Genomic DNA, 8242 nt, shown 5'->3' on the forward strand with positions numbered 1-8242 from the left:
CCAGATAATACTTATTGTGTTATTTTAAAATCACATCATAAATCAAATGTGCTCTGCATTAGATCTTTTGTACTTTCTCTTTCCTCTGCACAAACCTCTCTTCCTCCAGAAATGTTTTGGCCCACTCCTTTATCTTCTTCGAAAGTGAAGTCACTCAGTCGTGTCTGACTCTTTGTGACCCCATGGACTGTAGCCTACCAGGCTTCTCTGTCCATGGGACTTTCCAGGCAATAGTACTGGAGTGGATTGCCATTTCCTTCTCCAGGGGATCTTCCTGACCCAGGGATTGAACCTGGGTCTCCCGCATTATAGACAGATGCTTAACCGTCTGAGCCACCAGGGAAGCCCTTTATCTCCTTTAGGTCTGCTCTGAAATGTCACCTTCTTAGTAAAGCCTCCTCTTTCAAGGTTACAATGTCAGTGTTTTTTGTTTGTTTGTTTGTTTGTTTTTTAAATGTTTCTACTGTCTTAATTTTTTTCTAAAGCACTTAATCCATTTGGTATATCATTTTAATACTTTATGTCTTACTTATTGGTCTATTGTCTGAAAAGGACCCTAAGAAAGCAGAAAATTTCATCTGTTTCACTCACTGCTAAATCTCCAGTGCTTATATAATGTTTAAAACATAGTGTGCACTCAATAAGTATCTGTCCACTGAATAAATAATGACCAACATTTAGTGAACACTCCTTACTTGCTGTTCTAAGGGTTTTACATGCAATAATTCATTTAATTCTTCCAAGAAGTCTATGGGGTAGGAACTATGATTATGTCCATTATAGATAAAAAGCTAAAGCAGGGCTTCTCTAATGGTACAGTTGTAAAGAATTCACCTGCAAATTGAGGAGAGACCAGTTCTATCCCTGATCTGGGAAGATCCCACATGCCGTGGAGCAACTAAACCTGTGTGCCACAACTGTTGACCCTGTGCTCTGGAGTCTGGGAATCACAACTACTGAGCCCATGTGCCCCAGAGTCCATGCTCTGCAACAAGAGAAGCCACCACAGTGAGAAGCCCTCGAACCACAACAAAGAGTAACCCCAGCTTGCTGCAACTAGAGAAAAGTGTGCGTGCAGAAACTAAGACCCAGCACAGCTGAAAATAAATAAATAAAATTATATATAAAAAAGAAAGCTGAAGCAAAATATTGCAAGAGATCATTTATCTAGATAGTACATGGTAGAGCCAGAATTTGAATGTTGAATGATATGATTTCAGATTTCAATCTCTCAATCATATGCTCTGCTAACATGTATAATATCTTTCATGTTCTTTGTGGAAAATTTAGAGGCAAAGCTTTTATGTTGGAACATTTGCAAAAAGCTGAAGGCAAAGGTTAATGAAGGAAATACTGCAGGACCTCTGTCCTTTGCTTTCTGTCCTTTTCTTCTCAACAAGCTTGTATTATTTTTAAAGAGCCTTACTTTTTAGAGTAAAGCTACTCTGACATTTGTATCTATAGGGTTCATTCACCAGGCTCTTGATGGGCTTGGGAGTGTTATGAGTGGTGGTGGTAAGGAGAGCTCTTCATCACCCGTTCTCAAATCAAACTGACCTTGAACCTTGAGGATACTAGGATGGATCCATCCATTTGAGCCCTGTGGGACAAGATTGGATCAGTGGCTTGGATAACTGTACAGGCTGATCTAGCTCCTCTAGGTTGATGCCAACCTAATCTTTTACCACCTGGTGTGTCACTCCCAAAGCAGAGTGTTTAATGAAAGAGAACTTTACCTCTGGTTTTTGACTCTCATAAATATTTTAGAGTTATCTGAGTTCTGACCAAAACGTTATCTCAACGGTCCTAGAAAATTCAAATACTTATTGGAATGTATGCTGTCCTTAGTCACTCAATATATATTGGGAGAAATATACTGACTGTTGATGATAATTCTTCCAAATTCCTGCCACAAGTGAACAATAATGTACTAACCTAGCATTCTTGAATTGTCTGTATTGTTGATTGATACTTACGTATGGCCCTTGATCCATATTGTTTTGAATCATTAAATAATTTGTAATTGGTTATTGAATACTGAAATCCGTTCTAGTTTTAAAATTTATTACTCTGCTCAAATTCATTCAGAGACCATAAGGCTTTCTGATTTCACTTTGACAGAAAGCCAGCTGGTGTGACCGACCTGTGCTAGAATATCCAATAGGAAATGAAGAACATGGGTCTTGAGGTTTTAAATCCCTAACTCAGAGTCCAATATGTCAGCTTCAAATATTGCCTAAAATTTCTAATAGTTACCTAACACATACAGAAAGAAACCTTTGGAAACTCTGTCCACCACTGAACAGCACTGCATTTGTAAAGATAATACTAATACAAGATTTTAATGCTCAGTGAATCATTAGCTGGCAGCAGACCAACAGCAGAGTATAAAACATTAACAACTAAAAGGGGGTTCAGAGTCCTTTAATTGTTCATTACAAAAACTACCAAAATCATCCATAGCCAATTCATGGAGAATTAAATAGATTTGGTTTAATAATATCCTCAGGTCTCTGAATAAATTATGAATGCATCTTGACTGTTAGAAGGATACATTGATATTAGGAAATGGCAATGAACAGATATTCAAAAGAGGGGAAAAATACCCCTTCTCCATATCATCCCATTTGAAACAGATTAAAAGCTGATGAAATTTAAGGTTTTTTCATGGGTAGATATGCAACAAGTCATGAGTTGTGGACTTTAATAATATATTTTCTTCACAAGCAATAGCACAGCAATTAGGAGATGCTCATTGAGGTAGAAATAATGGTAACTGCTGTGCAGATTAGGTTTGCTAAAGGGAGCTCTCAGACATACACTAAAACAACATATTCCAGGTTCTTGTTGGTGTGTAATTTCTACTTTATTTACTTATCATCTCACTTAAAGAGGACTCCTGGCAGTAATGAGGCTACATAGAATAGTTTAAGATGCTACAAATTATATAAAAGATAAATCTAATGATTACCTATTCTAATGACAGTGCAATCTTGTCTTTCCTCGTGGGGAAATTGTATGGTTGTAAGAAGCTCATAGCTGAGAAGAGTGCCAAAGTACAAATGTATTCATTATTTTTCTGCCTGCTTTGCTTCTGCATGGCTGTTCGTGAAAGCTAGGTAATTCATTCGAGCAGGAACCACTTACCGAATGGTTCAGAAACCTTTCACTGGTGCTGCAGTGCCTGTGAGCAACCTGGCAAATACATAAAAATGATATGCTGGAAAACACGATGGAAAATTTTTAGCAAGGGGAGAATGACCTACAATAGTGTTACCAAAATAAAGGGAAAAGAGGGTTGGTGGAAAATAGCCTATTGTCACCACATTTCTATTTACTATAATTGCCTCAAAAATAAACACTCATGGAAGATACATAATGAAACTTCAGAATAGACCATATTTATGAGGATTTCTGCATTCACTCGGGGAGAAACCATGAGAAAACATTGAAGACACAAGCAGAGTTTTGAGATCCATGGTTTGTTTGAGCAATAACTTCAAGTTGAAAGAGACATAAAGATAATTTCTTTTTCTTTTTCTTAATTGCATCTTTTTCCCAATCAAATGGAATTTTTTTCATGAGAATCTTTCTTCTGAGACTCTGCCAACTAAACACTGAAAAGCTTAGGAAAGTAAATAATAAGAACAGTAATGATAAACACCCTTCCTGCTTACCAGGGAAGGCCATTGAAAAGTCTCTGCCTATGTAGCAATCAAGTAGCTTGAGTAAACCATGTGAATGCTTGGAATGCAGCAGTCATTTTTCATGAAACAAAATGCAATCAAATTTCTAGTATGAAGCCTAGTATATCTTAAGTGGTAAAATTCAGCTTATGGGGTCTTTTAAAATTTAATTTAATTTTATTATTATTTTTCCACAGTATTTGTTAATTGTTCATTTATTGAGAGAGTATTTCTCACCCCAGATAGTCATAGTCTCATAGTTCAGGAACACAGGAAAATGACAAACTTCCAAGCAACTCAACCCAAAGAAATTCTTTATATTCCAAATTACTTTGCACTCTGAAAGATACCAGCCTTCCTCATCTCCTCAAAATCTTTCATGGAGTCATAATTTCTGTAGAAGTCTGCATATGCCTTCTTTCTTTTTTCAGCCACAGCAAACTTATAGAAAGTTGCAAACCCCAGGGAGACCATGAATGCTCCAACAATATGAAATCGCAGACGTCTGGCCAGGAGGCCACGATCTGAGGTTTTGTCAAAGCAGTGGACATGGCAGTTTTTCTTCTCGATGGCTCAACCGTGACGTCCTCTCAGGCTGATGGAGAAATGGACCTCTTTTTTAATTTTAATTTTTCAATTCTCTGAGTTAAAGAGCTCCCCTTGCCTCCCCTGCTCCCACTCCAAATCATTTGAAATTGGCATTTAAGATATTCTTCTGGTTGTATTAATTAGTAGCAGCATATTTAAGTATGTGGCTCAGACTGAAACCTCGCCCTTTCTCATCCTTAAAGGTAGAACAGGTATTCTCATCATTCAGGTTGTCTCTGAGGTGTGCATGGCGAAATCCCTGATTGGCTTACCTCTCCGCATTCCTGAGCCCATGGTAGGTATTGATAACTGGCCTGCTGCTACTTCTTTGGAGACTGGAAATGGCCGCACTGCCCACATGAGACGAAACCCATCATCACCTGTGCACTGAGGCGCCTCTGCCTGGAAGTCAGGGTGATGCTCTCTTGGCTCCAGACCTTGCTCTTGACTCCTTATTCCTTCTCAAGAAGGGGAACAGTTCTGGATTTAGATTAAAAAAAAAACAAACAAAGTTACTGGTAGCTCAGAGGTTAAAGCATCTGCCTGCAATGCGGGAGACCCAGCTTTGATCCCTGGGTTGGGAAGATTCCCCTGGAGAAGGAAATGGCACCCCACTCCAGTAATCTTGCCTGGAGAATCCCATGGACAGAGGAGCCTGGTGGGCTACAGTCCACCGGGTCGCAAAGAGTCGGACACGACTGAGCGACTTCACTTTCACTTTCACTCTTTTTTCTTAGCCATGATAAATTAACTGATGTAAAAACTACCAAATCTTAGTGACTTGATACAAAAAGCAAGAAGCAAACGTTTCTTGTGTGGGTCCTAGATCGACGGTGTACTGCAGCATGGATGTGCTCTATGCCTCTCTACCCGCTCTTCCATCCAGGGGTTCTGCCCTTCCCTGAAGCCTTGGAATCCTCCATAACATCCTCTGCATTCAGCCCCAGGATAAGCAAGAGAGAAATCCTGGGTTGTGAGAGGAGTTTCAGGGAAATGTAGTTTAGTTGTATGTCTAGTACAAGGACAGCGTACTTTTTCCTGTAAAGGGCCAGATAATAAATATTTTAGGCTTGTGGGTCTTATACTCTGTTTCATCTACTCAACTCTGCTACTGTAGAACAAAAGCAGTCCCTAACAATATGTAAATGAATAGGTGTGGCTGCTTTTCAACAAAACTTTATTTATGGAAATAAGCTGGATTTGGTGCTTCCCAGGTAAAGAATGGTAAAGAATCTGCCTGCAATGCAGGAGACCCCAATTTGATTCCTTAGTCAGGAAGATCTGTTGGAGAAGGGATAGGCTACCCATCTCCAGTATTCTTGGGCTTCCCTGGTGGCTCAGCTGGTAAAGAATCTGCCTGTAATGTGGGACCCCTGGGTTCAATCCCTGGGTTGGGAAGATCCCTCAAAGAAGGAAAAGGCTACCCACTCCAGTATTATTGCTTAGAGAATTCCATGGACGTATAGTCTATGGGGTCGCAAAGAATTGGATATGGTGAAAAAGTTGGCTTAAAGCTCAACATTCAGAAAATGAAGATCATGGCATCCGGTCCCATCACTTCATGGGAAATAGATGGGGAAACAGTGGAAACAGTGGCTGACTTTATTTTTGGGGGTTCCAAAATCACTGCAGATGGTGATTGCAGCCATTAAATTAAAAGACGCTTACTCCTTGAAAGACAAGTTATGACCAACCTTGATAGCATATTCAAAAGCAGAGACATTACTTTGCCAACAAGGTCCATCTAGTCCAGGCTATGGTTTTTCCTGTGGTCATGTATCTATGTGAGAGTTGGACTGTGAAGAAGGCTGAGAGCTGAAGAATTGATGCATTTGAACTGTGGTGTTGGAGAAGACTCTTGAGAGTCCCTTGGACTGCAAGGAGATCCAACCAGTCCATTCTGAAGGAGATCAGCCCTGGGATTTCTTTGGAGGAAATGATGCTAAAGCTGGAACTCCAGTACTTTGGCCACCTCGTGTGAAGAGTTGACTCATTGGAAAAGACTCTGATGCTGGGAGGGATTGGGGGCAGGAAGAGAAGGGGACGACAGAGGATGAGATGGCTGGATGGCATCACTGACTTGATGGACATAAGTCTGAGTGAACTCCGGGAGTTGGTGATGGACAGGGAGGCCTGGTGTGCTGCAATTCATGGGGTCGCAAAGAGTTGGACACAACTGTGACTGAACTGAACTGATTGAGAGACTTTCACTTTCACTTCACATTCAAGCTGGACTTGGTGAGTGAGCTACAGTTTGCTAACCATTAGTCTGGGAGATAAAAAGAATTAGTTTGGTCAGGCCATGGCATAGTCTCTTCTACAGTGATCCTATTAGCTGTGTGACTGTTGAGAAGTAACTTATACTCTCTGAGCTTTTGTTTTCTCATCAGTTAAAAAAAGAAAACAAGAATATACCATCTTCCTTGATTTATCTCAGTGTTGTTTTAAAGATCAAATGGGATAATGGTCTATCAGTACTTTGTAAGCTATAAGACAGTGTATACATATATTCTTTTAAGAGTATATAGAAATGCTCATTGAATACAGCTATGACCCTCTGCTTCTCATAGACATAAGACCTCCTGTATGTTGGAATGAAAGAAGTTAAAAACACTTTCTGTTTTAAGACTTTTGAGTATTAGTGAAAATTATTACTGAATATCCAATGGGTTTAAAATAATCCAATTCTTGATTTATTCTTTCAATGAAAACCCTAGCTTGGATCTAATTTGACTCTGCACTATAGTTAGAAAAATAAATCAATGATTGATTATACCAGCCAAGCCGAAAAAAAAAAAAAAAAAAACACCTTGTATTTAAAGGACTTGCTTCAGATATAACCAAAATTTCTCTGGAAAGGAGTCTTGTAATAATAAAGCACGTTTGACACTATATGAAAAGTTTTCTGGGCTGCCATAACAAAGCATCACAGACTTAAACAACAGAAATTTATTTCTCACAGTTCTTGAGTCTAGGAGTCCAAAACCAAGGCATCAGCATGGCTAGCTTCAACGGCCTCTCTCCTTGGTTAGTAGTTGGCTGTCTTCTCCCTGGGTCATGATTAGTGCTTACCCATGTGAGCTCACTTTACCTTATTTGCAAATTTAAAGGCTCTGTCTCCAAATACAGTCACATTTTGAGATACTGGGGATTAGGACTCAAATGTGAATTTTGGGGGAACACAACTCAGTCCTCACTAAAGATCTGGCTTCCACCCTAAAAAGATCAGGATATCTCTTAGGATCCTCCTCTTTTTCTCTTAGAGATATGTCTTCAAGTTGCTCCTTTTCCATAAGTATCAGTGTTTATTGTGGCACCCCCTCATATTAGCAGTTGTATCGCAAATCCACATGTCTTCCAAAAATGGAGTTTGGATCAAGAAAGAACAAAGAGAACATTTGGTCCTCTGCTCCATTTTCACTTTCCTCTATAGATTCTTTTGTTGAGTTCAGTAGTTTGCATCTAGAGGGAACATTTCTTTAGGAAATGAAAAGATGAGAAATAGATATTAACTGGTGATAAAATCAAATATGTTTGTATCTCAGTACTATAGAGAAGAAGCTATCCTATAGGCATGTGTGTATGTGTATGTGTGCATGTTTCCTGCCTTAACTGTTTTATGCCAGAATAAGTAGGGATGCAATAAAAGAGCTAACAGTAGCATTATGAGTATTAATTAATGATTGAAAAGCAGTTTGAAGATGAAAAAACGATCTATAAACAAGCACAAGGCAATATTGCTATTGCCATGCTACCAAAAAAAATAAAACAAAAAACAAAACAGCACTATGGCATCCTGGTCCTTGTCAACTCTACCTGAAGCTGCACTCCTGATGTATTATCATGCTCAGATATCAGTGTTTAAAATTCTACATTATCAAAAGTTTATTAATAAAAACATTTTAAGCCAAACATTCTTGTAAATTAGACCTGAGTGAAAGTGAAAGTGAGTGAAATCACTCAATCAT

General features: G+C 39.0%; 1 pseudogene; it reads right to left on the reverse strand.

Moving 5' to 3' along the window:
• Positions 1 to 4013: 4013 nt before the first annotated feature.
• Positions 4014 to 4237, reverse strand: LOC138074564 (cytochrome c oxidase subunit 6C-like; annotated as a pseudogene).
• Positions 4238 to 8242: the final 4005 nt, after the last annotated feature.

This window comes from Capricornis sumatraensis, chromosome 2, assembly GCF_032405125.1.
Source record: "Capricornis sumatraensis isolate serow.1 chromosome 2, serow.2, whole genome shotgun sequence".
Taxonomy (NCBI): Eukaryota; Metazoa; Chordata; class Mammalia; order Artiodactyla; family Bovidae; genus Capricornis; species Capricornis sumatraensis.